Source organism: Dermochelys coriacea, chromosome 7, assembly GCF_009764565.3.
Source record: "Dermochelys coriacea isolate rDerCor1 chromosome 7, rDerCor1.pri.v4, whole genome shotgun sequence".
In the NCBI taxonomy this organism is placed as follows: Eukaryota; Metazoa; Chordata; order Testudines; family Dermochelyidae; genus Dermochelys; species Dermochelys coriacea.
Window position 1 is genome coordinate 28,319,897 of NC_050074.1, and position 10,699 is coordinate 28,330,595.

Genomic DNA, 10,699 nt, shown 5'->3' on the forward strand with positions numbered 1-10,699 from the left:
AATATATTATTGTTAAAGGTGACCTGCAAAGTTTGAAATTTTATTTGCTCCTTTACGACATATAATAAAATTTTTTGTAAAGTTTCTTTTCCTGCTTGTTTTTTTTTTTGTTAGTAATATCAGAAAGATCAAGTCTTATCTTTCTTCCCCCTAGTTGACCTATTTGCTGACCTCAACTGAAGGGACAAAGGTGTTAGAATCTTTATCAGAGCTTTTCTTCCAAGTCTTTTTCAGGACTTTAAGTTAAATAGTATAACAGTCAGCCTGACATTTCCTTCCCCTAACAATTGTTCAAATTTTAATCTTGTCTTTTGCATGTCATCCTCTTGCTAATCTTCATGTATCTGTCCATGCCTCCAGCAAAAATAGGGCACACAAAGTAAAAAAAATTCTAATGTAAAAAGACAAACAAAAAAAAGCTTTAAAAAAACCTTTGGGAAAAGCCCTGGCATTTGCATTTTATTTTTATTTATTTTACCTGTATAATACCTCTGTAATGTCTTTTCTTGTTGTACTTGATATTTTTAATCAAAAAAGAATGAACCTAAACTTACACTATGTAGTAAATTTTTAGAATATGCCTTTCAGACCTGATTGTGTACGATACAAATAGTATGTGTGGAATTTCAAAACTGCTAAATATCAGTCTAACATGAGTCAGCCTATTGTGACATTACAGTCCATTATGCTTTTGCTCCATAATCATGGCAATCAACTATTAATAATTCAGTCTACTTATCCTTGTGTTGCCAGAATATGTCAGTGCTTATGAGATAAGTTTCGTATTGTTCAACTCACCAACTCATGATGTCCTGCAGAATCAGGATAATAGGGTCTGTTCTGCAAGGGCTATACATAAACAACTCTCACTGACATCAATAGCTATTATTCATTTGTTGTAATGGAAAATTAGAACCAAGTGTACTCTGAGAGGCAGATCCTCAGGTGGCATAAATTGACATAGCTATATTGAAGTCAATGGGGTCACAAGTTTTGGCCCTGAACTTTCTTACAAAATGTTAATGGAAAACATTAATGCACATACACAGCAGGAGTCTGTATTTCTAAAGGAAATACTTGGTATTTTTTTTTCAAAACCATAAAAGCAGTTCATCAACCAAAAGAAACTAATCACCTATAACATTCCATTAAAAATAAAGTATCACTGAACAGAAAGAATATTCATCTTGGTCTGTGTCAAACAAGGAACGTTCCATCCATTTCTCATTAGTTTCAACCGAACAGAAACATCTGACTGAATCATCAGTGGCTTATTCCCTGCTCTTACTATAAATGGTCACCTTTACATTCTCACCATCACCAGTCATAGCTGTTATTTTCAATTACTGTAGAACTGAAGACTATCAACCTCACAGTGATCAGGAATGTATTTCTTTTACAATACACTTGACATTTTTAGAGCACATTTTAAAAATCATTTTTCCGGCATTGCTTAAAACTAGGCCTCCCCTTAGGGTTTTCCCTCATCTTCATCAGTGACTAAAGTGAGGAATTAGTTTATATAATACATTCAGATCCTGATTTTCTTTTCACATGGGAGTAAAATCGGGGTAACTCCACTGAAGTCAACTCAGTTATACCATTATAAAACCCATGTATGAGAAAAACCAGCCCCCCTATCTCCACTGCTGAGAAATAAACAGTGTTCATATCTTTTACGTGACAGCAGATCACCCAACCACCATGATACAAAATCTGCTAACATTTATGACTACTAGGTCATGCGGACTAGGCTGCAGGGGAGTGGAGAGGGAAAACCGAGAAGTCTGCTGCTTGCCAGGAACTAGGATTCACGATGTGACAGAGAGACTGCCAAGACTCATCAAGCCCTCGGATCCTTATTCCTTCCTGCTTCTCCACGTGGGCACGAATGATACTGCCACCTAAAGATCTCTATCATGCATTCCTACAACTACAATACCCACCTGCTGAAGTGAAGAAACAGATTGACAGAGCCAGAAGAGTACCCAGAAGTCACCTACTACAGGACAGGCCCAACAAAGAAAATAACAGAACGCCACTAGCCATCACCTTCAGCCCCCAACTAAAACCTCTCCAACGCATCATCAAGGATCTACAACCTATCCTGAAGGACGACCCATCACTCTCACAGATCTTGGGAGACAGGCCAGTCCTTGCTTACAGACAGCCCCCCAATCTGAAGCAAATACTCACCAGCAACCACACACCACACAACAGAACCACTAACCCAGGAACCTATCCTTGCAACAAAGCCCGTTGCCAACTCTGTCCACATAGCTATTCAGGGGATACCATCATAGGGCCTAATCACATCAGCCACACTATCAGAGGCTCATTCACCTGCGCATCTACCAATGTGATATATGCTATCATGTGCCAGCAATGCCCCTCTGCCATGTACATTGGCCAAACTGGACAGTCTCTACGTAAAAGAATGAATGGACACAAATCAGACGTCAAGAATTATAACATTCAAAAACCAGTTGGAGAACACTTCAATCTCTCTGGTCACTCGATCACAGACCTAAGAGTGGCTATCCTTCAACAAAAAAGCTTCAAAAACAGACTCCAACGAGAGACTGCTGAATTGGAATTAATTTGCAAACTGGATACAATTAACTTAGGCTTGAATAGAGACTGGGAATGGATGAGTCATTACACAAAGTAAAATTATTTCCCCATGGTATTTCTCCCTCCCACCCCACCACCCACTGTTCCTCTGATATTCTTGTTAACTGCTGGAATTAGCCTACCTTGCTTGTCACCATGAAAGGTTTTCCTCCTTTCCCCCCCCCTGCTGCTGGTGATGGCTTATCTTAAGTGATCACTCTCCTTACAGTGTGTATGATAAACCCATTGTTTCATGTTCTCTGTGTGTGTGTGTATATATAAATCTCTCCTCTGTTTTTTCCACCAAATGCATGCGATGAAGTGAGCTGTAGCTCATGAAAGCTTATGCTCTAATAAATTTGTTAGTCTCTAAGGTGCCACAAGTACTCCTTTTCTTTTTGCGAATACAGACTAACACGGCTGCTATCTGAAAACTGCCAAGAATGAGCTTGATCAGATCACTGCAGACTACGTGGCTCTGGGAAGAAGGATAAAGGAGTTTGAGCTGCAAGTGGTCTTCTCGTCCATCCTCCCCATGGAAGGAAAAGGCCTGGGTAGAGACTGTCAAATTGTGGAAGTCAATGAATGGCTACACAGGTGGTGTCGGAGAGAAGGCTTTGGATTCTTTGACCATGGGATTGTGTTCCAAGAAGGAGGAGTGTTAGGCAGAGACGGGCTCCACCTAACAAAGAGAGGGAACAGCATCTTTGGAAACAGGCTGGCTAAGCTAGAGAGGAGGGCTTTAAACTAGGTTCACCGGGGGAAGGAGGCCAAAGCCCTGAGGTAAGTGGGGAAGAGGGATACCGGGAGGAAGCATGAGCAGGAGCGTGCGAGAGGGGAGGGCTCCTGCCTCATACCAAGAAAGAGGGATGAACAGCGAGTTATCTCAAGTGCCGATACACAAATGCAAGAAGCCTGGGAAAGAAGCAGGGAGAAATGGAAGTCCTGGCACAGTCAAGGAATTATGATGTGATTGGAATAAGAGAGACTTGGTGAGATAACTCACATGACTGGAGTACTGTCATGGATGGATATAACTGTTCAGGAAGGACAGGCAGGGCAGAAAAGGTGGGGGAGTTGCACTGTATGTAAGGGAGCAGTATGACTGCTCAGAGCTCCAGTATGAAACTGCAGAAAAACCTGAGAGTCTCTGGATTAAGTTTAGAAGTGTGAGCAACAAGGATGATGTCGTGGTGAGAGTCTGCTATAGATCACCAGACCAGGGGGATGAGGTGGATGAGGCTTTCTTCCAGCAACTCACAGAAGTTACTAGATTACAGGCCCTGGTTCTCATGGGAGACTTCAATCACCCTGATATGGACTGGGAGAGCAATACAGCAGTGCACAGACAATCCAGGAAGTTTTTGGAAAGTGTAGGGGACAATTTCCTGGTGCAAGTGCTGGAGGAACCAACTAGGGGCAGAGCTCTTCTTGACCTGCTGCTCACAAACCGGGAAGAATTAGTAGGGGAAGCAAAAGTGGATGGGAACCTGGGAGGCAGTGACCATGAGATGGTCGAGTTCAGGATCCTGACACAGGGAAGAAAGGAGAGAAGCAGAATATGGACCCTGGACTTCAGAAAAGCAGACTTTGACTCCCTCGGGGAACTGATGGGCAGGATCCCCTGGGAGAATAACATGAGGGGGAAAGGAATCCAGGAGAGCAGGCTGTATTTTAAAGAATCCTTATTGAGGTTACAGGGACAAACCATCCCGATGTGTAGAAAGAATAGTAAATATGGCAGGCAACCAGCTTGGCTTCACATTGAAATCCTTGCTGATCTTAAACACAAAAAAGAAGCTTACAAGAAGTAGAAGATTCGACAAATGACCAGGGAAGAGTATAAAAATATTGCTCAGGCATGCAGGAGTGAAATCAGGAAGGCCATATCACACCTAGAGTTGCAGCTAGCAAGAGATGTTAAGAGTAACAAGAAGGGTTTCTTCAGGTATGTTAGCAACAAGAAGAAAGTCAAGGAAAGTGTGGGCCCCTTATTGAATGAGGGAGGCAACTTAGTGACAGAGGATGTGGAAAAAGCTAATGTACTCAATGCTTTTTTTGCCTCTATCTTCACGAACAAGGTCAGCTCCCAGACTACTGCACTGGGCAGCACAGCATGGGGAGGAGGTGACCAGCCCTCTGTGGAGAAAGAAGTGGTTTGGGACTATTTAGAAAAGCTGGACGAGCACAAGTCCATGGGGCCGGATGCGCTGCATCCGAGAGTGCTAAAGGAGTTGGCGGATGTGATTGCAGAGCCATTGGCCATTATCTTTGAAAACTCATGGCGATCGGGGGAAGTCCCTGACGACTGGAAAAAGGCTAATGTAGTGCCCATCTTTAAAAAAGGAAAGAAGGAGGATCCTGGGAACTACAGGCCAGTCAGCCTCACCTCAGTCCCTGGAAAAATCATGGAGCAGGTCCTCAAGGAATCAATTCTGAAGCAGTTAGAGGAGAGGAAAGTAATCAGGAACAGTCAGCATGGATTCACCAAGGGCAAGTCATGCCTGACTAATCTAATTGCCTTCTATGACAAGATAACTGGCTCTATGGATGAGGGGAAAGCAGTGGACATGTTGTTCCTTGACTTTAGCAAAGCTTTTGACACGGTCTCCCACAGTATTCTTGCCAGCAAGTTAAAGAAGTATGGGCTGGATGAATGGACTATAAGGTGGATAGAAAGCTGGCTAGTTTGTCGGGCTCAACGGGTAGCGATCAATGGCTTCATGTCTAGCTGGAAGCCGGTATCAAGTGGAGTGCCCCAAGGGTCGGTCCTCGGGCCGGTTTTGTTTAATATCTTCATAAATGATCTGGAGGATGGTGTGTATTGCACCCTCAGCAAGTTTGCAGATGACACTAAACTGGGAGGAGAGGTAGATACACTGGAGGGTAGGGATAGGATACAGAGGGAACTAGACAAATTTTTTAGAGGATTGGGCCAAAAGAAATCCGATGAGGTTCAACAAGGACAAGTGCAGAGTCCTGCACTTAGGACGGAAGAATCCCATGCACCGCTACAGACTAGGGACCGAATGGCTCGGCAGCAGTTCTGCAGAAAAGGACCTACGGGTTACAGTGGACGAGAAGCTGGATAGGAGTCAACAGTGTGCCCTTGTTGCCAAGAAGGCCAATGGTATTTTGGGATGTATAAGTATTGGCATTGCCAGCAGATCGAGGGACATGATCGTTCCCCTCTATTTGACATTGGTGAGGCCTCATCTGGAGTACTGTGTCCAGTTTTGGGCCCCACACTACAAGAAGGATGTGGAAAAATTGGAAAACATCCAGCAGAGGGCAACAAAAATGATTAGGGGACTAGAACATATGACTTATGAGGAGAGGCTCAGGGAACTGGGATTGTTTAGTCTGCAGAAGAGAAGAATGAGGGGGGGATTTGACAGCTGCTTTCAACTACCTGAAAAGGGGTTCCAAAGAGGATGGATCTAGACTGTTCTCAGTCGTTGCAGATGACAGAACAAGGAGTAATGGTCTCAAGTTGCAGTGGGGGAGGTTTAGGTTGGATATTAGGAAAAACTTTTTCACTAGGAGAGTGGTGAAACACTGGAATGCGTTACCTAGGGAGGTGGTGGAATCTCCTTACTTAGGAGTTTTTAAGGTCAGGCTTGACAAAGACTTGGCTGGGATGATTTAGTTGGGGATTGGTCCTGCTTTGAGCAGGGGGTTGGACTAGATGACCTCCTGAGGTCCCTTCCAACCCTGATATCTATTCTGAAGACAAATTATAGAGTTTCACTTCCTCAAACTCCATGTTCAGGTGGATTTTGCCACCTAATACTGTGGTAGCTCCAGGAAGTCTATCTTCTGGTGTATCATTATCATAAAGAACAACCAAAACTTCAGACATATAACCATCTGAGCTGAAAACCAATACTTTGCCAGGGAAGTAATAGCAGCACTCATCCAACCGAGCTGCTAAGAAATATCAACACCCAAACTATTATACTGGCCCCTCCTCAGCACTCAGGCCTTCCCTCCTCCCTCATTCCACTCTCTCCCAGAGCCGTGTCTAAAGATAGCAGGGCAGCAGTTGTACTATTGCAAATGTCACCATTCTGATGTTTGCTTTAATATATACTTTGAAAATAACAGAGTTTGGCAGGCACACCTGTTTTTACATGCAGATGTTCTCACAAGTATTTAAGAAAAACTTTAAGGCCCAAAATCTGCTCTCAGTTATTCACAGAAATCTATAAGGTTGCACATGGATGTTGGAAAGCAGAATTTAGCCTTAATTTATACATTTAATATACTAAAATATAACTTTAGATCTTATTTAAGAGTCTGTTTCTAAATGTCTATAGTCTTATAATATTTTACACTTAGGTGCACCTTTCATCATAAAGGAACGTAAAATCTTTCATCAATTATGTACGTTACATACAACAGCAGAGAAATGCAGCCACCTTTGAGGTTTGGCATGTGACAAACAACAACATCCAGTACACTAAACAACAGTAAGTGATGTCCATTTTTACCAAGGACACTGGGGCAAACCAGTATTTTTATGGAAAATGCCATGGTGTTTTTACTTTATTTATCTTGGTATTTATATGCCAATCACAGTGGTATCTGAGCACCTCACAAAGATTAATGGATTTATTCTCATAACAACCCTATAGGGAATTTTTTATTATCCCCAATGTACCGACTCAGTGTGACCTGGGTCCCAGTGGGGAGCCAGCTGAGGTCACTCAATTAGGGTGAACTGCAAAGAATGGGGTAGACAATCCCCATAAAGCTGGTGAATATTCCAATACTTAGATTCACCAAGCCAACATAAAACAGCTTCTTTATTACTTTACTGGTTACTCAGAAGTCCAAACAACACAGTTCCCCTTAAAGTGATCCAGCCTTAAGCTTCCATCCAGGTACCCACATCAAACATGATGAAAATTTCTGCAAATCTTTATTTCATCACATAAAAGAGCAGGTTCTACCAATCCCAAAGGATAGGACACATTACCTCCCAAGCTAATGAATGTTTCAGATCTTACCCAAATACACGCTACAGCCAATTCTTACTAACTAAACTAAAATTTATTAAAAAACAAAAGATAGTATGGTTAAAAGATCATTACACATACAGACATGAGTTCAATTCATTGGGGTTCAGATTGATTGACGAGATGGTGAGCTTTGCAGTTGTAAAGAGTTCCTTTAGAATTCAGTTCATAGGTCATAGTCCAATGTCCAAAGCTCATATTCAGGGCGTACCAGCATAACTGGGACCTCAGTCTTGTGACTCAAATTTCCCCTGATGAAGTCAAAACAGATCTGAGATGACAGAACCAGGACCCAAGGATCTTTTATACAATTTCACGTTTGACAAGTTGGGATTTCCTCCAGGAACAAAAGGTAATTAGGATGACTTTGAAGGAGGTCCATCACCGGTACTTAGCTATGCAAATTAGCATAAGGCCATTTGCTTGTTCTTCCACCATTCACAGTACATTTCAAAGAGAGATGAATCCCGAGATATCCCAGTTTACAATTCATTTCAACTATAGGATCTTCTTTTGACATCTGAATTATCAGAATACAGCGTAGACAGGGACTGTTGATTACATTGTCAACCCTACTAATACATATGTAAATACACAAAAACACAAACATTATCTCCCTACATGTCTTTTGAGCGTTATTTATTTTGCAGCAATAAGGCTGACATGTTCAATATTTATGGTAATAAGCATGAACCATTAGACACAAATATGACTTTATATTACAGAATAAATTAAGCTACTGAAGAAGCCGTAAATCAACTAAGTCTTAATCACATCCTTTTTTCAATATTTACTCATATAAAATATGATGGATTTATGACTCTTCTTTTTTAATATACAGTACCAAAGATAATGACACTTTACAGATAAACTGGAATACTAACTTTAGTATTGTCACTGAAATTATCTTTTCAGATGTCTATAAACGTATCTCAGAGTATTCTCAAAAAGAAAAGGAGTACTTGTGGCACCTTAGAGACTAACAAATTTATTAGAGCATAAGCTTTCGTGAGCTACAGCTCACTTCATCGGATGCATCTCAGAGTATTGTTACATTTCAAGAACAGAAGAGAACATAATGCAGCTGTGGACACAATGCCTATTCTGCAATGAGAGGTACTGGTTTAAATATTATATACTATAGTCAATTTAGAATAGATGTTAAAGCTAAAGGAAAAATAAATTAGATATAGTTATAACATTTTTATTGTCAAATGTAATATATTCTTATGTCTGTACAAACAGGTTCTGTCTTTTGAAGTTTGTGATATCTAAAGATTTGAGATGTAAATCCTAGCTGAATTTGCAAATATGTATTGGCCCAGTAACCATAAACTCAAAGCAGAACATGTAAAACATTTAAATAAACAATAACACATAGTATGTGAGGTGTACCCCACAGTGAACAGCAAAATACTGGTACAATTACAGAATTCTCTCCCCTGCCCAGCAGTGAACTCAATGGGAAATTTCCAAGTACATTTTCCTATTGTCCTTTCCAGACCACTTCTGAATGCTCCATGCAATGAAGCTTCCAACATTCCCCATCCCAGCTTAGTTGATATTACTGCAAATATTTTTTCTGAAGATTTCTTTAATTTATTTCATCCATCACTCACAGGGTAGAAACTGCTGAAAACTTTCCATTAAAAGAAAATAGCTGACATCCACCATTTTAATAATTATTTCTCTGCAAATTTCCAACATCCCTACTTTTGAGTAAAAACAGGTTAGGATGCCTTAAAGTAGGTCTACACTATGGGTCTATCTTGTTTTATTTAGCTGAACAGAAAAATTGAAACTGAATAAACAATGAGGAGTCCTTGTGGCACCTTAGAGACTAACAAATTTATCTGGGCATAAGCTTTCGTGGGATATAACCCACTCCACTTATATCCCACGAAAGCTTATGCCCAAATAAATTTGTTAGTGCCACAAGGACTCCTCGTTGTTTTTACTGATACAGATTAACATGGCTACCCCTCTGAAAACCGAAACTGAATAGAAAACACCAGTGTACAGATGCTTTAGGGCTCCGAATGTTGCTAACAATAATGGTGATAAACCAGTGTTAGTAATGGAAAGGCATTTTTTAAACATTTCCCTAGCGTAGTTGGTACTAGGGTGAAGCATGTGCCAAAAATAATAGAGGTGAGGGATTTACTCAAATGATTTATCTGTATTACAGTAGCATCTAAAGGCCCCATTGTGCTATATGCTGTATTGTACTATGTCTTTGTTGTGGAGAAGATGGATGATTCAATGATTAGAGCACTAACCTAGGACTTGTGAGCATCAAGTCCCTGCTCTGCCACACACTAGCTGGATGACCAGGGGCAAGTCACTTAGGGCAGCATTTCTCAACCTTTTTAGAGTACTGTACCCCTTTCAGGAGTCTGATTTGTCCTGTGTATCTTAAGTTTCACCTCATTTAACTTCCTACTTGCTTACAAAATCAGACATAAAATACAAAAGTGTCACAGCACACTATTACTGAAATATTGCTTTCTCATTTTTACCATATAATTATGAAATAAATCAATTGGAATAGAATATTCAGTGTACAGATCAGTATACACAAGTCACTGTAGGAAATTTTAGTTTGCACTGATTTCACTAGGGCTTTTTATGTAGCCGGTTGTAAAACTAGGCAAATATCTAGATGAGCTGATGTACCCGATGGAAGCCTCTGTGTACCCCCAAACCACTGATTTAGGGACACAGAGAGGTTATCTGTAAAAAGGGGATAATGGCATTTCCCTACCTCACAGGACTGTTGAGGCTAAACATATTAAAGATTTGAGGCACTGAGACACCACAATGATCCTTGTGAGTACCACAGACTGACGTGCATAAAGTTTTGCCTACCTTAAACTCTACGATTCAGCATTTCTGTGCCGTTTTGCAGCCAGAAAAGCGAAACAGCAGCCGCAGGCTGGCAAGGGCAAGAGACAAATCTGGGATTACACTGCGGGACGCTCTTCGGTGTGTAAACAGGGAGATGTGGGGGGAGGGGGGGGGCAGTAATCAGAAAAGCGGTGGCTTTTACCGGCTGTAAAGTTACC

General features: G+C 41.1%; 1 protein-coding gene across 2 annotated transcripts in view; it reads right to left on the minus strand.

Moving 5' to 3' along the window:
- Window positions 1-10,634, minus strand: part of IL17RB (interleukin 17 receptor B) — a 37,425-nt gene extending 26,791 nt beyond the window's left edge. The window contains exon 1 of one of the 2 annotated variants that reach the window (XM_038408638.2): window positions 10,503-10,634. The gene's annotated coding sequence lies outside the window, so the exon portion shown is untranslated. The remainder of the gene's footprint in view (window positions 1-10,502) is intronic. The other variant, XM_038408636.2, reaches the window with a different exon arrangement.
- Window positions 10,635-10,699: the final 65 nt, after the last annotated feature.